The 26,802-nt window shown below is 40.8% G+C and overlaps 1 pseudogene; it reads right to left on the bottom strand.

Annotated features, from left to right (window-relative positions):
- Nucleotides 1-17,308: 17,308 nt before the first annotated feature.
- On the bottom strand, nt 17,309-23,565 carry LOC120290651 (annotated as a pseudogene).
- Between the last annotated feature and the right edge of the window lie 3,237 nt (nt 23,566-26,802).

Below are 26,802 nucleotides of genomic sequence, written 5' to 3'. Positions count from 1 at the left end.
GACCGGCCACCCCTCGGCCTATAAACAAGCCCTCCATCCTCGACGAAGAAGAAACAGACGACGAAGAGGAGATCACGACGACAAGCTTTGATAGCTTCCCCTGAGAGACTTCAGGGGAGGCCCGAAGACAAGCCGCCAGAGATCTTGAATCTAGCCGGAGAAGCGAACACAGAGACACACGAAGGGAGAGAGAGGCAGGGGGGATCGAAGTCGCGACCCTTGGACACCCCATTGAGAGACATCAGGGGGGCCGAGGGCTCGCGGCTTCGGATCTGGGTCTCGCCGGAGGGAGGAGTAGAGAGAGAGAGAGAGAGAGAGAGAGAGAGAGAGAGAGAGAGAGAGACGCCGGAGAAGAAGAGATTCGCGGGGATCTCGTTGTCATCGCCGCCCTCGTCGTGCCGTTGTCACGAGCGGGTACCGCGCCATCGTTGTCGCCGTCGCCACCTCCCTCTCCTCAGTTTAGTCATCGCCGCCGTCATCGCCGTCGTCGCCGCTGCGCCTCTTCGACGCCTCAATTCGGAAACCCTAGGGTTCCCGATTTTCCAGGTCACGATCCTGGGTTTTCGGGTCGGACCCGGATCGGGAACTGGGTAGGGATTCCGTAAATCCCGGGGGCGGCGGAGGTCGGGTCACGAGTCGGGTTGAATCCGGGTAGGGTTTCGCGAATTTGGGGCAGCTGGAAGTCGGGTCGTCGGGTCAAGCGAATGACCCAGTTCCTCTAGGGTTTAGTTGCACAGGCCAAATTTGCGCGGGCCTAAGAGAAGTGGGCCTATTTCGCTTTTGGGCTGCGATTTGCTTAAAAAGAAAAAAAAAAAGTCCCGGGCCGTGCCTGCGTTGTAGGCCCGTCCGGGTCCTAGGCGAATGGCCCGAGTCGAACCCAACCTGCGGATCCGACCCGGGTCATTTTTTATATAATATATAATAATATAAAATAATATTTTAATAAATAAAATAAAAATATTTTATTTTCCAGAAAATAAAAAAATCAAAAATCTCCATATTTTCCCAAAAAAGCCAAAAATTCATGAAAAAGCCAAAAAGACCTGTATTTTTCCAAAAATACCAAAAAAAAATCCCTTTTATGTCCAAAAATTAGAAAAAGACTCAAAAATGTTTTTCCTCCCAAAATGCATGGAAAATCCCTAAAAAATCCAAAACCTTAGGGTTTAAACAAGATTAGGTACTGAAAGGGCATTAGCGATTAACTAGTGTAATCAAGTCCCCGATCCTAATTTCTCTGGGTTGCGCAGAGCGAGTATTTCTCCCAATATTTCGCTTAGGTTTCTAATCGACCCATCCCAAACCAATTAATGGTGACTCCGTTTTAAAATTGACTTACAGATTAAAAACTTGAACCATTAAGTCGCGAATTGGTGGACTTGGGAGAGTCCGGGCATAATTAATTTCAGCCGAGCCATTAGCCTCCACAAGGTGCTCGTACCCGATCACGAGCACCGAAAAAGAAAAAGAGGTCGCGATAGCTTGGTGACTCCGCTGAGGACAATTTTTGAGGACTTAGGCCATTTTATCTTGTTTAAACCCTTTTCTGACTTGTTTTTGTTTTTTCTTTATTCAGGTTAGTAGCTTAAAAGTTTATCTTAATTTTCATTAAAATAAAATGTCTTGTGATTCTAAATTGCTATGCATGCTTTACTGTTTTAACACTACACATGGCACACACAACCCGGCCGCCGAACCTGAGCCGCCATAGGATTTCTAGGATGGTGTTAAGAAAGATACGACCTCGAACATGAGACTGCGATGTAGAGGTTGTCTTTCTTTTCCTCGAATTTCTTAGCCGAGGTTAAGGGGGTATGCTGCTAACGCGAGACTGCGACGGGCGGATACCTTTTAATTTCATCAAGCCTTCGAGTTAGAAATCGAGCCGCACGTCCCATCTCGTATGTCTTTGTGCTTGCCATTTTATTTAAAAGCAAAGTAATTTATTTACTTTTACTCAGTCTTTTTATTGGCCTATGGCAATTTAGGATAAGCTTTTCAAGTCCTAGTTTATATGCGATGGGAAAAGACGATATCCAGTTCATTCCTGCTCCCAAAGCAGAGCTTATGCAGAGGATATGGGAATAGGCCAGATACTCATCTCAGAGCCAGTCTAAGAAAGCAAGCAGCCTTTGTAGGAACAAGGCTCCCTATCACATATAAATTAGCGGTCGTGTCTTCCTTAGTGTTAATATCATGAAAGTTTTGTCCCATTGTTTAGGGACTTTTGTTTAAATATCTTGTATTTCATTATGTCATTTCAATTTCAAGTTTTAGATGTCAAAAGTTTGCGATCTATAAAATCCTCTTTTGATAAATAAAAAAACAGTTAGACCATTGCCATGGGTCAATCTCTGTTTACTTTCGTGCTCATTCATTGTTTTCACAACAACAGGTAATTATGAATCGTTGGCCACCAATCGCCCGCGAATGGCCTCATGCAATAGAGGCCGATCAGAATGATGTACAAAATCGCCTCGCCAACATTAAAGATGGCGTAGGACAGATGTCCAATGTCCTTCAACAACTCTCGAGACAAATGAAATCTACTCAAGCTGAGCCTAACTCCATAGTTGCTTTAAGCGCTGTCATAACACCCGCGAATTTGCCAAAAAATAGCCAGCACCATAGACAGTTTGAAAAGATCATGAAAAAGTTAAACCAGCTGCAGGGGCGGAATCCCATGGACCTGTCCAATTACGCCGGCATTGAGATCCCTGAAGAGCTCAAAGCACCTGAATGCGAAAGGTATACTAATACCTCCCGCCCAGAGACCTACTTGCAATCCTACCTGGTCCGAAGGATGATTCAATCGTACCAATCGAGCTTGACTGGCCCTGCCTTGCGATGGTACATTGTCGGGAAGATTAGTCCCCTTAAAACCTGGAGGGAACTAATTCATGTTTTTCACCAAGAGTATAATATTGACATCACCCCTGAGATCGCCTTGCCTTACGAAGAGCCGATGATCGCGGAGCACGAGGAGCCGTTAGTCGCCGAGATAGGAGAAGAGCATGTCAATGAACCCTTGCATAATAAATGGGCAACTGAGCAGCATCTTATTACTGAAAAGTTTCCCACTAGGAAAGGCAAGGAGCCTTTCTACGAGATCCAAGACACAGAGCCTGTTCAAGACCGGGGCACGATAGGACAACTCCCCAAGCTTACTCCCAGAGCTAGGGTCCAAAGAATACCAACTCCCATCAACCTAGAAAGTGAATCAGAGAGTGAAACTCTAATTGATAGAATCGAGCTGGCGAAACGCAGGGCCTTACTTAAAAGGTTTGGACCAGGGGCCAAGAAAAGAAAGCCTAAGCAGATCAATTCAGCATCTGCCGACGAGCCACCACACCAAAGGTTCGAGCATTCCCAAAAATACAGCTTTGAAGGCTACCATCCCCTAGAGTACAACCCTGAAGACTTCCCGTTCCTAGAATACAGCCCCAAGGACTTCCAACGTTATTTCGACAATGAAACTGATGATTCATCGTATAACTGTTTCCTACTCTCACCCAGGGATGGAGGCCCGTCAGAAGAGGAAACATACGTCTTTATCCGTTACGATCCTAACGAAGTACTAAGCTCATCACTTGACCATGAGGATAACTTAAATGCCTCATCCTCCTTCGGTAATTTTGACCCATAAGAAAGCAATGGGGTAATCTCGATAGAGTCTAACTTCCCTGAAGCAGAAAAATTCACCACTACGATGAACATGCAGTGGGAAAACCAATGGCCTAACCAAGACATATCAGGTTCGTCTTGCCCTTGTAGGATCCTAACCCCCATAGAAATGTGGATACCCAATCTCCGCAAATATAACGGCACGACTTGCCCCGTGGCACACTTGTAGTATCTCCACGTTGAAATGAGTTGGTACTATGGCCCGATGTTATTTACAACTCAAGCGTCCCAAGAAACTCTCACGGGATCCGCATTGCAATGGTTCGTCACAGCAAATATTCATCTCCCAAAAGATTGGAATGAGCTGAGTTCCACATTCTTGCATTAGTACCAAAACCAGATTGGAACTGAGCTGCCTTGCGAGAGTTTGGCTCACTTCAGAAGAAAACCAATGGAGGATTTCCAAGCATATGCAGGGAGGTGGAGGGCTTTCATGATACAAACCCACCCTCAACTGGCTGAAGAGGAGTTAATGAAGCAGTTCATAGAAGCTTTGTCCTGCAAGCATCGTTGTTGGCTGCATGGGTTACACTTCTGTAGCTTCAACGAGAACATCATCCCCTTTGATTTAGTGTGAAAAAAGGCATTTGAAGCTGGCGCATCATGTGAACATGCCAAATTCAAAGACACTCTTCCAAGAAGACAGTGGGGCAAATAGAAAGGATCATCCCACTTAAAAAAAAAAAGGGTACAGGCATACGGTTGAAATCAAGCCGTCCCTAGGAGCTCTATGCACTCCACCTCGCTCTTGCCCAACTCCTTCTCAAGCCGGAGCAATATCTCTTTCCCACAACGGGCCCGAGCAACTAGACGTTGCGATTTCATTAATGGAATTTCCAGCTTCGACAAGCCCAGAAGCACAGGGAAGGGATCTCTTCTTTTTCTTTGAATTGGCTACTGTCAACAGGGAGGAAATCCAGACAATTGAAGTGGTCTTTAGCCCCCTATTCAAGATAATGGCGTTAGGACCTGGAAACCTGACTTCTTGTTCCAGACGCATACTCTCGCAAGACGTAATTGCCATCAGAGAATTGGAGGTTTGATTGTCCATCTCAGATTCCATAGAAGCTTGAAGTAGATGACTTTGCTCAATACTACTAATGGTCATGTGGTCAAAGACAAAATTCCACATAAGGAAGGCGTTGCAAATCATCAATCGTGTACACAGGGCTATAAATGAGGGGAGCCAATCAAAAGAGACATTGAACTATGTCAAAGACAAAAGGCCGTCATTGACATTCAAGTATTCCTAAGAGTCAGCAAAAACAAACTCTGAGGAAGGGTAATTCGATATTGTTTCCAATACTCCCGCTCTTTGAACTCGCTTTTGACATGTTTTCCCTATCAGCAGGAAGCATCGGGATTCAAGAGCCAAACTTGATGGTTAGGTTTGGCAAATCAATATTGGCCAAGCTAGTATGTGGAAATGACCCACATCAAATTCACCTGACTTCGTGTAAAATGACGTGTCATCCAGGAGCCAATAATTGACCTAACGAAGCAAGACATAGGACTTCGTGTCCCACTCGCACTTCAGGTCCATCCAATCATCTGCGAACCAGTGAAGGGTAAAGTTGTATCGCTTCCAGTTATTTGATTCTTCAAAGAGTTCCTGACTAACATGATCCCTTTTATCTCTTGTAGGATCACCTGACTGTAAAAAACAAGGATAACAAATTAATGAGAGGCATGACAAACTCTCCTAAGCAAAATGGCGTCCTGAGTAATCACCAAAGAAAATGATAGAAAATCTTTATGCCTCAACTCACATTTGATTTTGGCCAGACTACTTGATCTACTTGTACATTTTCTCTTCTGCAGGGGCAAAAGCAGAAAGGCCCGTCAAATCCATGATCAGATCCCCAACCCTGGCTGATCCTTCTTATGTCATGTCCCCACTTAATAGGGACAACCATCGACACCCCTTTGTGAATAACCCTTTTGATGTTCAAAATTTAACAATACTATTATGTTGACCCTTAAAGCTACCAACAATGTCTTTTTGAGTCAAAACCATTCATTTGTTCTGAGAGTACAAACTCCATCACATTTAAAATGCTGCATGCCTTTTCCAAATGGATTTTGCATGATGATTTTGTCTATCTAAATCACTAATTCCATTGAGAATTATTAGAATAGACAGCTAAATGAAGAATACAAGATTAATCGAGCATGTTGGATGAGGCGCATCAAAATGATGAAAGGCAAGCCATATCCTACACACAATCCCCCCCATCTATACACTTGTGAGATGAGTGCAGAAGATTCCATGGCTGCAGGGTAAAGAGTTCTCTCGCGAATGGTACGATAACCAAAATAGTGATAAGCATTCCATCGCTCACCCCATTGAGCCCCATACACTGGTGAAGCTTCTCTCATACCCCCGTCAAGAACCACCCCACATTGGGGCAGAGCGGAGGCAAAGTAGCATCACAAGGTGAGAAGAGTGATAGAAATTTTCTTGCTCGCACTTACATCAATCTTCGGGTGTCTTTATTGCATATGAACACTCGCGTTAATTTAAGTGCCTTAGAATAACGAAGAGCAATTCCTTCTCTATGCACTTGTATGCATTGTACAACTCAAGTGAGTTTGTAATTTTACCCTCACATTGAGACAAAGCAGAAGTCATTACCATAGCCTAGGGCGCCGGCTGAAGATAAAGACTCAAGAGTCTAAATAATGGTGCTTCAATAAAGAACTAGAATAAAAATAGGGGCATGAAAAAGTAGTGTGCCTGGTAAAAGCAGGCCAATGCACCCAGTCAAAAATACAGCCAAGAGAAGTTGCTGTTGTGGTTCGATTGATAGAGCCTCCATCTGACAGTGAGAAGAAAGACCAGTGACAAATGCCAAGGCAATCACCAGCTCTCACCCTTTTACACATAAATCAAGCCTACGTTACATTCCCATTGTAAAAGTCTCTTCAGACTAGGGCACTTCAATTAACGTAGGATTTCATGTGTACATAAGCATCGCTCGAAGAAGTATGAGCAAGATTACTCTATCTCCTTTCATAGGATTCTTGACTTGCAAACCCGGAGATGATTGTGCGGCACTTTGTTCATGAGCTTTGACCTCGACGGTCCCATTTAATGAGCCATTGACCAAGTCTTCATCACAATTTCAACAAAGACCTCTCACATTGGTAAAGTTGTACCATTTGCGAGAATACTCAGACCCCTACTGACATGATGACAGTGAAATAGTGTCGTAAATCCTGCATTAATTGTCCGGATAGCCTTTTCCATGAGAGTGAGTGAAAAGTCCTTTCAGACTGAAAGTCCCTCGTCTAGCATGCTCAAGACATCTACATTCTAAATGAAGGTTGTCTTTCAAAATCTTCCTTGGTGGAAATCAGATGATGCAAAATTGACAAAATTATCATGCATGAATCTCATTTGAACTCATGAATTTACAGCATATACAATCATGTGTGCATATTGTGCAAATAGCAGACATACTTTCAGAGATCAGAGATATCGCTAGAAAAGCATATCCCCATCCCTACTCCCAAAGCTTTATGTTTGATAATCTTTGAGTACTTACCACTGTTTAAGTACTCCCTCTTACCGATACTCAGTTTGTTCAAGTTGACCCCAGGTATTGATATCTACGATTGTCCAAGCATCCCCCTGTTTTGAGTGTCTGCCGCTACTCAAGTGCTCCCTCTGTTGACGGTCGACCTATTCATGCTATCTTTAAAGTTTAGATGCTTGTAACTATCCAAGTATCCTCTCATCCTTAAGTATCGACCACCGTTCAAATACCCCATTTCTGTGACACTCGATCTGTCAGAGTTGTCCTCAAAATTATGCCATTGAATGCTAGCAGCCACTCGAGTATTCCACTACATTGTGCACCTGCAATTACCCAGCCATCCAAGTAAGCCTTGTACTACATTCAAATTCTCAATTACTAGGAGGTGAGAGACCTTCATGAATATACGAGGCACGTCCTCAATATTCCCAATTACCATGAGGTAAGAGACCTTCATGAATATGCGAGACACGTCCTCGATATTCCCAACTACCAGGAGGTGAGAGACCTTCATGAATATGTGAGGCACGTCCTCGATATTCCCAACTTCCAGGAGGTGAGAGACCTTCACGAATATCTCCGGTACGTCCTTGATATTCCTAATTACCAGGAAGTGAGAGACCTTCACGAATATCTTAGGTACGTCCTCGATATTCCCAATTACTAGAAGGTGAGAGACCTTCACAAATATCTTAGGTACGTCATCGATATTCCCAACTACCAGGAGGTGAGAGACCTTCATGAATATGCGAGGCACGTCCTCAATATTCCCAATTACCAGGAGGTGAGAGACCTTCATGAATATGCGAGACACGTCCTCGATATTCCCAACTACCAAGAGGTGAGAGACCTTCACGAATATCTCAGGTACGTCCTCGATATTCCCAATTACCAGGAGGTGAGAGACCTTCATGAATATCCAAGGTACGTCCTCGATATTCCAACTACCAAGAGGTGGGAGACCTTCACGAATATCCTAGGTACGTCCTCGATATTTCCATTACTAGGAGGTGAGAGACCTTCATGAATATGCGGGGCACGCCCTCGATATTCCCATTACCAGGAGGTGAGAAACCTTCACGAATATCTTAGGTATGTCCTCGATATTCCCATTATCAGGAGGTGAGAGACCTTCACGAATATGCGGGGCATGCCATCGATATTCCCATTACCAGAAGGTGAGAGACCTTCACGAATATCACAGGTACGTCATCGATATTCCCATTTACCAGGAGGTGAGAGACCTTCATGAATATGCGAGGTACGTCCTCGATATTCCCAATTACCAGGAGGTGAGAGACCTTCATGAATATGCGAGGCACGTCCTCGATATTCCCAATTACTAGGAGGTGAGAAACCTTCATGAATATGCAAGGTACGTCCTTGATATTCCCATTTACCAGGAGGTGAGAGACCTTCATGAATATCCTGTGTACATCCTCGATATTCCCATTTACCAGGAGGTGAGAGACCTTCGTGAATATGCGGGGCACGTCATCGATATTCCCCATACCAGGAGGTGATAGACCTTCACGAATATCCCAGGTACGTCCTCGATATTCCCCATACCAAGAGGTGAGAGACCTTCATGAATATCCAAGGTACATCCTCGATATTCCAACTACCAGGAGGTGAGAGACCTTCACGAATATGCGAGACCCATCCTCGATATTTCCCCATACCAGGAGATGAGAGACCTTCACGGATATCCAAGGTTTCCTTCAAGAGTTTGTACTTGTGATCATCCAAGTACTATCTCCCAATAAACAGATGCCCTGAAAAAGGTCGGCGCATCTTCCGTCAAGGCGACCGAAGAAAGGTTCGGATCCTAGACAAACAACTTATTGCTCTAACAGGCGACCGAAGAAAGGTTTGGGTCCTGGAAAAGCAATTCCTCATCAAGACGACCGAAGAAAGGTTCCCGTCCTGGAAAAGCAATTCCCCGTTAGGGCGACCGAAGAAAGGTTCGGGTTTTAGACAAACCACTTATTACTCCAATAAGTGACCGAAGAATGGTTCGGGTCCTGGAGAAGCAATCTCCTCATGCAACAGGTAAGATGACGCCTTGATACTTGCCAAAACTTGGGGTTCACACCCTATCTCACTCGCTCCCAGTAAGTAACTACATGTATCTTCTTATCTATCTTAGTATATGTAATGTTATATTGCTCTTTTTGCATAGGATAATAGGTCCCAAGTAAAATATAATCTGTTACGCATGTATGGATAAAATTTAGGCATCAGTTTGTCTTTGAATGCAACCTCTGCGAGCTCACCTTCAAAGAGGGGCAGTTGTTGACGCCTAAAATTTCCTTTTAATTAATTAGGTTTTACTTTATTTTATTTTATTTTATTTTATTTTATCTTATCTTTATCGGATAAAAATAATAATAATAATGAACGAAAAAATAGAAAAAACAAGAAAAACAGAAAAAACAGAAAAAAAACCCCTCCTCTTGGCCTCCTCGGCCCATTTCCGCCTCAGCCCGGCCCAGCTAGGTCTTCTTCTTCCTCGCGCCCAAAGACACACGCCGGAGGGCGCGATACTAGAGCGGGGGGGAGGAGCAGCGACGCACGTGGACTAGCTGGCACCGAACGGCGATGGGACGTGGAGTGGGGGGATAGCTGGTGTCGGATGGGACGCCGGTTCGGCCGGCGAAGGCTACGGCAACCGACGGTCGAGCTCCGTCGACCAGCCACCCCTCGGCCTATAAATAGGCCCTCCATCGCCAACGAAGAAGACATAGACGGCGAAGAGGAGATCACCAATGGCAAGCTTCGATAGCTTCCCCTGAGAGACTTCAGGGGAGGCCCGAAGACGAGCCGCCGAAGATCTTGAATCTAGCCGAAGAAGCGAACACAGAGACACACGAAGGGAGAGAGAGGCAGGGGGGATCGAAGTCGTGACCCTTGGACACCCCACTGAGAGACTTCAGGGGGACCGAGGGCTCGCGACTTCGGATCTGGGTCTCGCCAGAGGGAGGAGTAGAGTGAGAGAGAGACGTCGAAGAAGAAGAGATTCGCAGGGGTCTCGCTGTCATCGCCGCCCTCGTCGCGCTGTCGTCATGGGCGGGTACCGCGCCGTCGCCGTCGCCGTCGCCACCTCCATCTCCTCAGTTCAGTCATTGCCACCGTCATCACCGTCGCCGCCGCTGCGCTCCTCGGTGCCTTGATTCGGAAACCCTAGGGTTCCCGATTTTCCAGTCACAATCCCGGGATTCCGTAAATCCCGGGGGCGGCAGACGTCGGGCCGCGAGTCGGGTTGGATTCGGGTAGGGTTTCGCGAATTTGGGGCAGCCGAAAGTTGGGTCGTCGGGTCAAGCGAATGACCCGGTTCCTCTAGGGTTTAGTTGCGCGGGCCAAATTTGCGCGGGCCTAAGAGAAGTGGGCCTATTTCGCTTTTGGGCTGCGATTTGCTTAAAAGAAAGAAAAAAGTCCGGGCCGGGCCTCGCAACGGGTCTGGGTGAATGGCCCGGGTCAGACCCAACCTGCGGATCCGACCGGGTCTTTTTTATTTATTTATATAATATATAATAATATAAAATAATATTTTAATAAAAAAAATAAAAAAATTCAAAAATCTCCATATTTTCCCAAAAAAGCCAAAATTCATGAAAAAGCCAAAAAGACTTGTATTTTTCCAAAAATACCAAAAAATAAAAAAAAATCCCTTTTATGTCCAAAAATTAGAAAAAGACTCAAAAATATTTTTCCTCTAAAAAATGCATGGAAAATCCCTCAAAAATCCAAAAAGCCTTAGGGTTTAAACAATATTAGGTACCGAAATGGCATTAGTAATTAACTAGTGTAATCAAGTCCCCGATTCTAATTTCTCTGGTTGCGCAGGAGCGAGTATTTCTCTCAATATTTCGCTTGGGTTTCTAATCGACCCACCCCAAACCGATTAGTGGTGACTTCGTTTTAAAATTGACTTACAGGTTAAAAACTTGAACCATTAAGTCGCGAATTGATGGACTTGGGTGAGTCTGGGCATAATTAATTTCAGCCGAGCCATTAGCCTCCGCAAGGCGTCCATACCCGATCGCGGGCGCCGAAAAAGAAAAAAGAGGTCGCGACAGCTGGCCATACAATTACCAAAAGGGGAAAAAGTCCAAGAATTCAAATAGGCACATGTCCTTCACACAGCACACCATAGTCTACATGGAGCCGTTCATGCTAGATGTTTTTATCTCCAAGCACTTTTTCTCAACTTCACTGACTCACAGGGCCACGTGCAAGCAGGTTGCTGTTGCGGGTACCAACTCTAAGGACATCAAAGCTGTACTCAAGTCTTGATTGGACATAATTGCCTGTTTGACCATAGGCCGGATTTTGGCTGACTAGGCGAGGGAAGCTGATGTGTGCACCACTTCCTATAATAAATCAAAGCAATAGTTCAGTCTCCCATTGACAGTGGCATCAACATTAAAGTTTATATTGACTGATTTTCCCTCCTTGAGCGTGATCTTGTTTATACCTTGTAGGAGTATACTAACATCTTTGACATTGTTTTGAGAATGTGCAGGATGTAGTGTTGGTTCATTTGCTAGTTAAATATAAATAATGGCGACTGTTTGTTTGACAGGTGCAGAATCCAAATTTGTTTTGGCTTGTTGAAACATTGACCTTCTCGATTCTTGAATGAGCATTGTGATGGCTATCATAGCTTCGTGTGTCTTTCTCTCATTTTACAGGGTGTTGATATTGACTCCTGCTTTTGAAACATTAGGGATGTCCATGCCACGATGATTAGTTTCATCCAATCTTCTTAGTGGACACTTTATTTACAAAGTTAGAACCACAGCTCTTGAGAGTCCAAAGTACTATCATCACATGGATTGGCAAGTAATATCCTACTCAAATTATCATAACTTAAGTTACTTTAGTTGTCTACTGTTCAGTTGTTTTACTTGAGTTCATAACATAGAGATACATAGATATTACTTCGCCTGCATTTGTGACTTGATGGTACATAATCAATTAACTCAATATCGCGTGATATGGTCATTGTATTCTTGTGGAAAATATGAGACTAAATATAAAGTGTTGTTTAGTCATTCTTTTTCTTCTGCTTCTAACTTTGACTCTCTTGGACAAAAAGAGTAGGCCTCATTGAAAGGTGATTTTATATGATGTGCTGCTTTTCTAATGTTATTTCTTGCCGATTTACTTTTGTGGATACTAAGAAAAAAAATTTGTACATATTTGATGCCATTCTAAAATTCCTGTGTTTTTACCACAATAGTAGTATCGCCTATGTCGACGTAAGAGTCTCTCTAAATTGCAATGAGTTCAAGCTATAATATCGTCAAACCATCAAAGCGAGAGAAAAAGGCATTGGATCCAATTTATTGTAGAATTCCTTCATAAACCCCTCGCCCCAGCTTTCTGAGATTCACAGATCACGATAGTACCTGCATTTTACTCACTCCTCTCCCCTGGCGGTTGAGCCACATATTAGGATAAAGAGAGAGATCCGAAATCCAATCTGCTCACAGATGGAGTACAATATTGATATGTAAGGAAAGCAAGCTAGTTGATTGAAGGTGATCTAATTGCTTCGCAATTCACCTATTTTTAGATAAATCCACAGCAAAAGCAGATGATCTAAGGATCACTCAGGTGTGGAGCCTATTGCAATTTCATATGTTCATCGGATGGCTAGTATGAAGAAGAAAAGCTCACTTACTAGTTGTTATTTGTCAGATAAAGTTTGAATTCTGCTCTTGTCCTCTTGTTGCAGTTTTAGTTGTATTCATTGCTTTTTTGGTGCTTCATCCTCATAGCTCTTTCCATAAGTGCCAATATGGACCATCAATTGTTTTTTAATTGGATTAGGAAGTAATGCTCTCCTAGCCATGGAAAAATGTCATCTGGGCATCTTAAGAGTTCCTAGTAATCTGACTCTTCCATTGTTTCAAACGAGTTCATAAAATACATCAAATAGCTCACAAACTTAAAGCACTATAGTCATTTCCATGACATGTTTGCACTTAAAGTGCTGCATATCTCTGTACTAGTCAAATGTCCACAATTTAACATAATCAATGTATAATAAGATATTGTCCAGCAAACGTTATTTCCGAGTCCCAGGATAAGGTAGCTGTGTTTGGTCGGGGGTATTTACTCCCGAATCATATTTGAACGTGTCATTTTCCATGCACTTGGTTTCAGTGAAGTACAAATGCAAGCCATCTATATCTTGTCCGAAGCATCTTCTTCTTTATATTTCCGTCAGATAGTCACAAAGCAAAATTCGGAGTTTGACCGTGTTGTTTCTTCATAAAAATTTATAAGTAGGATTGAGAAACCTGGTTATCGATTATCCATGCCGAGGAATCTGTTGATTCTAGGACCACTATTGGAATAATATTTCTCTGTTCCCAGTTTAGAAAACAAAGACCCGTTTTCTAGAAGTTTAAGCTGTCCAAAGTCTCTTCAAATGTCCTGTTTGATATTGTTCCTTGCCATATCTTTTCATCGCTTTATCTCTCGTACTCTGGTTTATTAGAATTTGTTCCTGAGAATGTCCAGAGTAGTTGAGTCTGGGGTTTCTTGTCCTAGTTCGTTGAAGCTGTCATCATTCGTCTAATATGTTACTGGAGGCACTAGTTGACATACTTTAAAACTTGTCGCAAGTGCAAATGCCTTTTCTTATGCAGTTTGTAGTACCTGGGCTCTGTATGTTAATTTGCTTCTCGCTTATCACAGTATACCTCAGGTCCATGGCAGACTTGGAGAAACTTCACAAAATGGTGCGAATTTTACTTTACCAGCTTCTCTTCAAGGGCATCAAAAGGTGTCTGTCGTTCTTAAATAGTGAAACTCTTCATTCTATGGAGCCCTTCGATCATATTCAACATGAATCTTGCAAAAGTTACCAATAAAGAAGATGATTAGGCAAGTCCTAAAAAGTACCTTCACGTAAAAGTTAATTTCCACGAGGAACATCTTGAATCTGACATTGTATCCATTCATTTTTGGCCAAAGACCTAATTGTTGATTAAAAGCTAATTTCCACAATGCACTAACAACACTTCTTGCTCCATATTTACATGTTTTTTTTTCGCTCGGACGGGGTGTCTATTCTTGTCTTGCTCAGCCTCACCATCTTTCTTATCACTTGGCAAAAGAAAAAAGATCAATGAAAAGGAATTGCCATGATCACAAACCCGCTCATAGCAATCAGATGAGCAATGCTGGTTATTGCCATTGAGATCACTTGTTAATCTTATCTTGATGGATCTCTCAACCGCGATTATGACCCTACCGATGACGATTGCAAGCTCACGCTCATGCTCCCGTAATCGACCCCTGCAACACTAGCTACGTGTGAATTTTAAATGACACCATAACCCACTATGGCCACTTACTTTAGCACTCAATGTTAGCATCCGGCTTAGCATCCGGCTTAGCATCCGGCTATGTACAAGTCGCAGTAGCGCGGTCAATGGGGAAAAAAAAATTGAAAAAGAAAACGAGGTGCCGTCTCCTTCCATTGCATGACATCATGTCTAATATCTTCTTGTTAAATGACCCCGCCGTGGATTTGCTTGAGTTCGCGGAGGGATTTGCAGTCTTTGAGGTACGAAACGAACGATGTCGGGCTCGGAGAGAGGGAGTCGGAGGAGGAGTTGAGGAAGCGTCTTGAACAGACGTGGCCAGGTGTTGGCAGAAAGAACGGGACTCTGACTCCAGCCAACATGTGCGAGGCTCAAAACTCAAACAAAATTTGGGGTTTTATATACTAATGCAAAATGATGATGATGATGATGATGATGATTTTCAAAAAAAGGACCTAAACAGGATATTATCTCAAATAAGAGGTTCAAGTGATTAACTTACAGTGCGTTTGGTTTTTTTTTTTTATAGAAATAGTCCTTTCATATTTTTATTCTTGACAATTTCTAAGTAAAAGAACATGTTTAGTAACTACATAAAAAATCTGTTCTCAGAATTGAAAAAGAATAAGAGTGCATTTTTTATGCCATAGAATTTCTTTTTAAATTTTTTAGATTTTTTTTCCCTCTCTTCTTATTCTTTCTCCTTCTCTAGCTTGCGACTGGTGGACGGCTGCTAGCGATCGATGACTAGCAGCGGGCGATGGTAGAGGATAGTGGCAGGCAATGGGTGACGATGGAGGACGGCAGGGGACCATGAGGGGCAGCAGAAATCGAGGAAGAAGAAGAAAAGGAAAAAAAAAAAAAAAAGGAAAGAAAATGGCTTATTTATAAAAATTGTTTCCGGAAATAAGAAGTTACTTGTTTCTATTTATTATTTCTGTTCCAAATCTATTTCATAGTTGCTTTTCTATTTCAAAAAATAGAAAAATTAATTGATGTCATCAAACAAATTTCTATTCTTTTCTATTTCGAGAAACGGGGAACAAAAAAACAAAAGAACAAAGAAACAGAACATTGTCATGCAGTGCCTTAGTCAATCTCAACTTAAAAGCCAACCAAATCTTAATTGTAGCTAGGAATTTCCATCTAAAGACCTTATTTTTGTCCTTTCTTCTTTTATTTCTTTCCTCTTTCTTTTCTTCACCGTCCTTGTGCCTCCACCTTCTTCGCTCTCTAGATCGCGTTCTGTAGAGTCCATCTCTATCTTCCCTGCCAACCTCGCCATCGACGCCCTCAACCTCCCTCGTTAGTGCCCTCAACAGCAATTCCAGTACCTTTGTGAAAAGATGGAGGTCTATTTGAGCCCTAGATCGAGCACGAGTGGGCCAAGATGTGACACTTTGCTCGGTTTGACCCCCACATCTTGTGGTCGTGGTCAAGCATGGCAAAGTGTAATCCATTAGCTCACTGTCCTTGTCGTCGTTGATGCTTGAACTCAAATTCGTCTTCACGCAAGCTATGATCAATCTCAACGAGAAGCTGGATTGAAGTCCCTAAGCCAAATTTATTAGAGGTGTTTTGAGGATTCCCTATAATATTTATGTGCACCAATTCATTCAGTGAAATGCGCGATTTTGGGGATTTCTGAGCAATTTTCCATTTTAATCAACTTATTATTCTCTCTGAAATCTATGAAGATAATATTTTAAAGTTAGAGATGCAAATTTGTTTCTACATTTGTGGAACCAGAGTCATCTATTTTTGAGATTGAATGCTCTCTAATTCGAATCGCTACTGTCAGCGAATATCTTCAATTATGAGTCAGAATGATTCAACAACCTTCGTAGATAACAAGCATGTGCTACACAATTGGACCCTCCCGAGAAGCCACATATTCCACCTCAATGCAAGCTGCATCTATTAATGTTATGAATAATCCAATCCAAACCCAACATAACATTCCCTAGAAACTGTGAGTGAAAGTTATCATGCATAGCCAATTTCATTAGCTGGGAGAACATGAAACTGTTGCTTTAATTACCAGGATAAGTTCTTACAAGTAAAAAGAATAAAAACAAAACCCATTTATGGATATTTCTCCATTCTCAAGTTTTTTATCATCGGAGAAGGTGACTGGTGGCGAATAACTTCAATCAAGCTTCTACTGAAATCAAATAGTGTTGGGTGAGGACGCGAAATTGCAGAATGCAGAGAACGCACGTTGAAGTTTATTGATGGGGAGGCTGCAAAACTGAAGCACGCAATTTGAGTTTTGGAAAATTACAGGACTTCTCGAATATCTTTCCATTTTCTTCTTTTCCTAAATTGTTCAAATTGTTTTGCACTTATGCAAACTCGTGCATGATGAGTTTGACGCAGTTGTCAAGAAAGGGGTGATGCAATTGGAGGAGGAGGCGCAAGCAAGACGATGAAAGAAAGAAAAGAAAAACAAAAACAAAAAAATCCTTAGATGAAAATACTCCTAGCTACAAATAAGATTTGCTTGACTTTAAAATTGAGGCTCTTATTTGGGACTAAGTTTGTCATTTCAGACCTTTACTTGAGATAAAGTCTACTTTAGGTCTTCTTTTCTTAGAAAACAGTTACACTTCAGGTCTTTATTTGATTTATTCCTTACAATATATGATCACAGCAATGCTTAGGCTTGACTGTCGCAAACTACACAGGCTTAAGAAACTTAGTCCGGACAAAATAATTGAAGCTACCTCATATATGCACAACTCACTTTTCATTCAACGGTTCATTGCGGAGAACTTTTGGTGCCATCCACTCAGCCTGACACGACCAAGAACTTCACATTAGGAACAGCTCAAAATCTCGAGAAACATCAAGAATGGTTTCTTCAAATCCAAATATAAAATAAATCTGGAAAACAAGGCTCTCAGACTATTAAGGCATTGTTTAGTAATTTTATGGCAAACTGTTTACTAATTTCACAAATTGAAACAGTGTACTTGTTTGTCCGACTATTTAGATTGCATTAGAGAAGAAGTCTACTTCCGAAATGACCATGATGTTTCCAGCTGTTTTCTCTTTGTTTCCTCTTTTGTTGCTAATTGTCCATTTAACTTCACTGAAAGCTATCAGTTGAAACCATCCAAATGTCTTTCTCTATTTCAATATAGTTGGATATCTTTCTCTCTTCATCCTTGAAAACTCTTCAAGAATGATTTTCAAGAAAGCTTCCAATTTTACCGTTTCAGCAGTTGAGCTAAATGACAAGAAAGTATTATGCTTCAAGCATGACAGCCCAAAATCACAGACTTGCACAACGATAAATTTTAGTGAGGATGCAAATGATATTTTACTGCAAACTTTAATCATCATTCACATCGAAATCACAGAGCACATTACTGATGGAAATTGCATCACATCAGCAAGTTTGGTAAATCTAGAATCATCCACATCAGGTTTCTATACACGTGTAAGTTCATGTATGGTAGTGAAAAGAGAAAATGAGAAGTCAAAGTCTACAAGAAATAAAGTTCACATGTTATCCTAGAAGCTAATACCGTCAATATCAAGCACATCTAAGGTGCTCACAATGTCAAAAAGAGTATCCGAGAAAAAGAGAAAAAGGCAAGTAAGACGTTAGTAGCACTTAGGAGATGGATGAATGATATGCACGCAAGAGAATAGCTTGATTTGCTATTTAAAGAATTGGACGAATGAATAAAAGTGTCAGGCTACATTAATAAATCTTACGTACTTTGATGATCTAGTTTTTGTCAACAAGAAGATTTGGTGATTTCAAATCTCGATGAACTATTGTTGGGACGCTTGTGTCCAAGCAATTCATTCCCCGTGCCTGTAAAATTTGCATAGGCACTTAAATCGACATCAGAAAAGCAAATCTCTATATCTCCAACAACAGAGAGAAGGGAGACCAATTGTTTCATACCAAATCAAGGGCTGTTTTTATCCTGCGTTTCTCATTAAAATGACAGTGAGGACGATGTATAATACTGTACAAGCTTCCCCCGGAGAAGTAAACAAAAGTAGATAGATGAGCCGCATCCCCCTAAAAAAGAAGTGATGTCGTTCCCATACTACCAAGGTTTTTTAAGGTACAAAAAATTGTACCTTGGAAGATACTCCATAATGATAAAAAGATGTTGAGGACGGGCCACAGCACCCATGAAAAGAACAACATTTGGATGATGCAGTCTACGGATCATCTGCGCCTTGGAACATAAGAAGAAGACACACTGTCAGTTATCTTCCTAGATATATTGGAAAGCATTTGTTGACTCATTGCTCTGATTGGTCATCATTTCTTTCCTTGCTAAATAAGCAAATTAAGCAAACAAATTAATCGTTGAACACAACTATTTCCATAGACGTGGATAGATCATGGAATCCATGAAAAGTATGACACTCTGATGACACTGTCTACGCATTATCAGTAACCTTGGCACAGAAGCAAAAAGCGCGGTGCATAGTCATTTATCTTACAGTTGCTGGATAAACGGGGAAAGCATTTCTTTGTCCTCAGTTTTATTCTTGCTCAAAATGCAAATCAATTACTGAGCACAGTAATTCATCAGCTTCCAAAATACATACAGATACACATAAACTAAACTGAACTTGTGATCTGTGGATCTTTCTCTTTTGTTTTCAACTATCGGACTTCATGTGTCATTCAGATCTTATGTAAAGAACATTAATTTAATGTCTTGGCGTTATAAAGATCATCAAAAAAAGTAGATCAAATCACCAACTCTATGCCAACATCAACAAAGCAACAGGAAAGCATATTGCCCCTTTTCTCCTGTAATATTTCTGACAATGCAGAATGCATGGTGTGATAAGGTAGTCTTACTGTGAAACGCATGTCCATTAAGTGGCCGTGCTGTTCTTTCCTTTACAATGTTCATCCAAGTTTTATTCTTTACAAGTTTTGAGTTCTCAATAAATCTGGAAGATTTTGTTCCCAAAAAAAAAGAAAAAAGAACTGGAAGATAAAAAGCACAAATGAAAGACCTATTGATAGCTTACTTCTCGTCTGAAGTTATTCATAGCAGCAGCTGAGAGATCCTGATCCGAAAATTTCTTCACAGCCACCTCCAGGTGAACGAGCAAGTTGAGCCAGATATAGACTCAAAGATGCATTGCAATTTATCTTTGGTCTCATGATGCATTATAGATTTTTAAATAATAAGAGCACATCACCAAGTATTTTTGCAAAAGGTAATGTCTAGATTGCAAAGTACTGATAATAGGTGCATAAAATTCTTTGGAAAATGTTAAAAAGAGAAAGAGAGCCATCTGCTGCTTGTCTTTTCATTTCTTGATATTTAAGAGTATATAAAACCACAAGAACGACAAACCTAAACAAACCAGTGTTTAAAGTGCTTCTACCAAATGGATGGGGTTCCATTGAGTCGCAGACTACAAATATACAAAAAGACTTTGCAACAGCCTATTCATTGTGACTGTTTGTACAAAAATCTTCAGTCTTCACAATAAGGATTCGATTACATCCAGAGAACCTGCAACTCTTTACCGAAGAGCTAAACATGGAAGCAGAATCTCGACAGGACCTACTAACAGAGTAGCAAGGGGGCCAAAAGTAAAACTCCCTTTTGCTTATCCAAAGTACAAAAGAGAAAGTAGCAAGACGAGGCCATGAATGAGCAACAAGTAATTAGTTATTATGGTCGGCACTAGTCCAACAAGTCATGTGCGTATGTCAAGTTACCAATTCTGAAGCTTTTTTTACCAACCCAGGTTGAAATTCCAGATTTTGATACCATATCTGATGTCACTATTACACACTAGCTGCTTAGTCTAAAAATCTAAAACGTTAGCACAAAAGTAGGACACTGAAGTACTAACTGTCATTTCTTTTGACTAAAAAGACTACATGTCAAATTCAAGGAGGATCTTTTGCTTAAAAGTAGTCATATAAAAGGAGTCAACGGATATAATCACATTCCATAATTTCAAACAAATATAAGTCACAGCTGAAAATAAAGGAACTCTTCAATTAAGTAATGCAATGCCAATTCTTGATTTGTAGGAATTTAGAAATATTTGAAACTGACCTTGCCATTCCAGTAAGCATGATAGACCTCTCCATAAGAGCCTGTTTGGAAGACAATGAAATGGGGTAAAATTTCTGACATAATAAACAGCAAATGCAATTCAATGAGAAAGCGTTGTAGTGCATCCTATAATAACTGCTGCACTTATGCTTACATTCGGATTGCCGTAAAGAACTTTCTATCAGAAGGCATGCACTTCTTGTTACATGGCTAGCTAGCCATGAGCATATTAGGCGGTAAAATGGAGATAAAGCATATCTCATAGTATTAGACAAATTTCACCAAAAATGCAGCAACAGGATCAACATATATGAATTCATGAGTCTTGCTCTCTGAGCTAATGTGGACCTGCATAAGGACATGAATAGAATCTGACTAGGGACTTAATCAAAGCAATACCTGGTCCAATCCTTTCACCAATGACCAAATGTTCCCATTGAATCTCATCATGAACATCAACATCATCAACTTTATTGGTATTACTATCAATTGATGCACTAGGCCCTTATGAATTCTTCAACTTGAAGTTTGTGTCTGTGAATCTGTCATTAGTGCACCTTTTCATATCAGGAAAAGAAATTTCATGACCACCACATCTGCTCAGAAAGTCTGCTATGCCATGTTGCAAATTCTCCAGAGTCCTAAGAGGGTCTTCCCTGAAGTGGGCATTCAAGCGCTCTTCACAAGGCATCATATTATACTGGCCTATGCTACATCCCAACATCGGATTATTCTCACTGAAAGGATTCCAGTGACTACTCTCTTTGATCAACTGATTTGATTTGTTTAATGACTTGAAGCCACTGCTCTCTTGAGCTGAATGATTAAAATAATTACATAACTTAAAGCTGTCCAGAGATCTGCCAATGGATGATGACACATCATAAGCAATAGGTTCCCAATTGCTTCTTGGAAATAGACCTTCCTTAAAACCATATTCTTTCTTTCTTGCTACTTCGTTGAGGGAAACTCGATTTGTTAGCATCGATGGGACAGGAGGCTGACTAGGAATGGAGTTATTTTTCTATCCCGGCATCTCATTGATTTTGTTTTCTGTGCTGTTACCTAGGGCTTTTGGAAAGCCTGCCACTAAGAAAGGATAGGGATTTACAAAATGATTTGTGGGGTACTTTGAACACAGCATAATAACAGCATTGATCCTCCTCGATGATGATGGTGGCTGTCCCGGTCCTCGGCATGCCCTGCTTCGCTCTTCCTTTTTATTTAGCTTTCAGTGACAAACCGACGACCGAGTGATCCAATCATTTTTCTGGGTGGCGGGGACGGGAGACGGACGGTTGGATCGCTTCGACGCGCCGATCTCCTCGGACCACAGAACCGTCCACCGGCTCTTCCGGTATCCTCTCGGGGGCGTCTCTGTCCAAAAATCGCCGATTCTTTTTTTTTTTTTTTTTTTTTAAGTGGTGGTTAATTTTGAAGATTTTATATTGAGTTTCCATTTATAGCTCATAAGAGTCCTGTCATGAGCATTAATAACATGGTTTCATAAAATGATACCCATACGGCTTGGGTTCTTTATTTTTCCTGCACCTTTTATTTATTACTATGGTTAATATTTATTATTGATTGCTTGTTTATTTTTTACTGCTCGAGCAATATGCATTATCATCTTCCCATATTAGAAGATTTAGGAAAACAAAAAATGAAAATACTACTTGCAAATTTTTTTATGAAAGGTAACAAAAGGGTATTAAATCAATGTAGTGTACTCAAGTCCCAAGACATGTGAATCTTTGGTTCCTAGGCTCTCGCATCTTACCCAAGTTTCTAAGTGGCTTCCAATAGGTTAGTAGTGATTCTTCAACCTAATCTTAAATGAATGATTAATTAGAAAAATTAAGTTACGATTAGTACGACTTGTAAGGGCACATGCTAGGCATAGGCCCCATCTACTGAGAGGAACCAATCTTCGTTTAGTAATCCATCAAATTTCCTCGGACATATCTAATATCACTTTCGGGAAGGTCACAATAATTTGTACTTAAAGTACAACTTAATTCTGTACTAGTCAAATGTCCGCGTGTTACGCAAGAAAGAACTCCAAAATTCAATACAATCAATGTAAAGCGAGATGTGCAGTATAATGTTATTAATACAAATTTCATAAATAAATAAATAAATAAGTTGGAAGCAAATGAACAGAAACGATGAGATGATAAATATCACCTGAGAACGCCGAGGATTGCTGCCACATATTGCCATTAAATAGCGCCTCATGGTCCTCTCTTGTTGCTACGACCGTGCATTGGCTACAACACCAAAATCTATTGATGTGATATATTTTGGCACGAAAAGCTTCTGTCAACACTTCTTTAAAAATACGAGATCAAAATATAATACAAGAACCTTAAATCCATTCCGCAAAATGAAGATAATCACTTGACCCGCATGCCCTCACGTCTCAAAATCAACAATTTAAGCAAATTTTTAAAGTCCACAATACTTACGTCATCATCATTATTTAGGACAGTCCCAATGTTGCAGTAGAAATACAATATAAATGAAGATGCGACAAGAAACAACCCTCAAAAGGAGATGAGAGGAAGTCGAGCGAACCAGAGATTTCTGCTCCCTCTCGGACCTTTCTTCACTGAAGCATGGAGACTCCAAGAACGAGAATTCTCTTCTGGATACCCTCGATTGAACCTACAACGTCGACTCCAGTCCAATCTTCGGCCCACCGCAAACATTCGAATCTCCGTCGACCGAGGCGCCTCCACCTCTGGTCGCTTTGAGCTCAGCCAGGTCGGAGAGATGAAACGAAGTATTGACAGAAAGATGCCGAAGTCGCGGCCGATCGGAGCCGCTCCCGAGCTTCACTGATCGCGTCTCCTGTTCTGCTCTGTTTGTCGTTCGGAGATCTCGAAGTGCCTTGCACTCGCTGAATCCTCCTTTGCCAGGTCCGATCATCAACGGTGACGCCCAGGAGTCCTTCTCGTAAGTTCAGCGGCAGTTCGCGACTGCAATCGCACATCATCAAGGTGAAATTGTTATTGTTTGTGTGAAAATCGGCCACGATTGAGGTTCTATTATGGATTTAAGCTTGCTCCGATGTTGTTCTGATGATCTAAAAGTGAATCGTCGGTTCATATACGCGTACAAACTCCTTGATCGAAATGCGTATCACATGTTTGATGAAATGGTCGAACCAGATCCGGATGTGTTTCAATTAAATTATTGAGCCGAAAGTCGTAATACATCAACTCAACTTATTCTTGGCTTATTGAGACCTCATTGTGACTGATTTAGTTGGAGTACGACGCTCATTTTTTATTGAATTGGTGTTATGATTCTCATGTTGGAAATTGTGTCTTGATTTCTCATCTTTTATATGAACAGAATTCAGTGTTCGAATCGTTGCTATATGCGAGATTTCTCTTTATATTTCATTTTTCCTTATCCATATCACTCTGACGTGTCATCGCTGCATATGAGGTGTGGCCAGTGATCGAGTGAGAGCTTGCCTCTCGAAATAGAAGCTCACTGACCGTGCTTGACAAGGCGACAATCATTAACTATGGACTCTCTATCCTTTCCTCTGCATTTAGTTGTCTTCATTACATGTGTTTCTTCTTTTCTGTCTGCCATTCACATCTTTGTTATTGCACTGTTTCAAGGCCCTGCGAGCACAAAGTCAAGGTTGTACAGCAGCAACTGGCGAAACTCCTGCTCTTTCTGCATCCGCATTGCTTTCAGCTTGAAAGGTTTGAGTATGGGTATACTCATGTAAATTTGGTAAGGAAAGATCAACTCAGTAAAAGGGAATCCTGCTTTACCTATTATCTCTGTTTTTGGTTTTCCTTTGCTATCCTGAGTTGGTTTTTTTTTGTGATCGTATTTGGAAAGCTTGAGGTCCTGAATATTTTAATTCCCAAAAAGAAAAAGTTTGTAGTAGCCACAGTTCTTTGGGGAATCATTGATTGGGAATTGATGTCTAGCGATTTGTAGAACCAAGTTTAGTAGGCTTTGCTCTACATTTGCTTTTCTTCAGTCCTTCTACCAAAACCCCTCTGGCATGTGATGAAGCTATATTAATATGATCTCTTACCTTAGCATTTTTTTTGGATAGAGAAACTCATTCGATTAATTGAAGCCAGGGATTAAACCGAAGTTTTAATTTGATATAAACTCATAATCGGGTTATGTGTTTTGTGTTCTGTTTTACAACCCGGATGTTTATTCATGTAGCTGATAGTCGAATATGCTTCATAAAATGAGTGGGCAATGGATGAGTGTTAAGAATACATGTCAATTTTGAAAGAAATAGGACCATAGTACGTTTGATCATGCTGGAATGTAACTTGGATTTGCTGACTTATCTAATTGTAGCTCAATTTCAATTCGTTGTGATGTCATTTTTATCATATGAACAAGTATGATGACCTAGGAGACTGTCATGGTGAATTGGTGATAATTTTTCAACAGATAACCATGTTGTTATGCCTTGAAAATGCTGGATATGGGCTGTCATCACTATTCCTTTGTTGGTCATTCCTTTCTCGGTGTAGACTGAATTCATTTGAAGCCCCATCTAAGTGCTGTTCTAATTAGCCGTGATGCGGTGTTTGTATGTTGATGATTTCTTAATCATTGGGCATGTTTGTTGCCAATTGCTTTGATTGAGGTAATGCTGAAATTCATGGAGTATCTCAGTGAAGATCTGATTCACAGGAGGGACCGAGAATAAGAGAAGGGAACGAAAATAATAAAAAAAATAATATTAAAAATCTTGAAAATAAAAATAAAATGGGAAAATGTTAGAATGTGGTATCAGAATTATCTTGGAATTAGTTTAGTTTCAATTAGTTAGTGTACACATGGTTTAATGTTTTATTGGACACCTTTGATTTAGTCTTAGATGGTTGATCATTTAGAAATAAATTGAACTCAATTTGAATTAAGCTCATGGGGTTGTTGTCATGGGGTTTAATAGCAAGGCCATGTAATATTTTTACCTAACTTATATTGAGTTATTTTACTACTCTATATTTTTTATTCATCCTTCATTATTATTTTTAATGTGTTTGTTATGATTGCCCTTATACCATTTTTTTATTTTTTTTTGCTGTTATTCATTTTTAGTTAAGTGGTCAGATTCATGTTAGGAACATCATAAACACAAAATCATTGCATGGACACTTAGCAAACAATAACTTTAGGACTCATAATTGGTAAAAAGATTGCATGGACACCTTGGTTGACAAATGATCGAGTTTAGGTACCAAAAGGGCACGAATTAGATAAATAATGTAATCAATCCCCTAAACTTAGATATTTGGTTGCATAGGAAGTGGGTATATTCTCATACCCCACTTGATTTTTAGCTAACTCTAATAAGCTGATAGCGATTCATAGGGTTAATCGAACTAAATGAAAATCCCAACGTCGTGCTAGGTAAGGATTTAAGAGCACCCAAACCGATTGAGGACCATTGGTCTTCGTCATCACATCACCTCTAATGTGTTCTTTTTTAAGAGCACCCAAACCGATTGAGGACCTTTGGTCTTTGTCATCACATCACCTCTAATGTGTTATTTTCTCTGACGGAAAAGAGGTGCGTGACATCAAATCCTTCCATTAGACCCGTCCAAATTGATTCAATGTAAGTTAGAAATATGTGGGGGCCATGTCATAAAAATTTGCCAATTTTTTAAGAAAAAAATCGAAAAAAGAGCCAAAATCAATCTCTTTCCACACATTTGTAAGCGAGAAAAGGGGAACCTTATGAAAAAAGAAGGAGAAAAAAAAAAGGGGAACCTTATGGTATGTTCATGTGAATTATTGTTTGTTAATCAAAACTTGTCTTAGTTTGTGGGACCAAACCCCACCAAAATTACTACAAAGCAAGGTCATAAGAGGACAATACCTTTTGGTTGAGTTGAAAAAAATAATTCGAAGCATACTATTCAACCGCTTCCGAAAGTTGCCAGTGAAGGAGATGATTACTTGGCTTCTAAAGAATAACATTGATTAAAAATTGATATCTAGTATGAACACCTTGACTCTAACATGAATATTGATTCTTTTTTGGCTAGGACCTAAATGTTGATTAACAATGTTTTTGAGCAACAAGACCAATTATTTGAAAATGTCTATTAGCAAAAGACCAATTTAAGACCATGTTTCTTCGATCACTGAAGGTTGGCC

Source organism: Eucalyptus grandis, chromosome 2 (assembly GCF_016545825.1).
Source record: "Eucalyptus grandis isolate ANBG69807.140 chromosome 2, ASM1654582v1, whole genome shotgun sequence".
Classification (NCBI taxonomy): Eukaryota; Viridiplantae; Streptophyta; class Magnoliopsida; order Myrtales; family Myrtaceae; genus Eucalyptus; species Eucalyptus grandis.
Note: the sequence above shows the minus strand (reverse complement) of the source record. Positions and strands in the feature narration are given on the sequence as shown.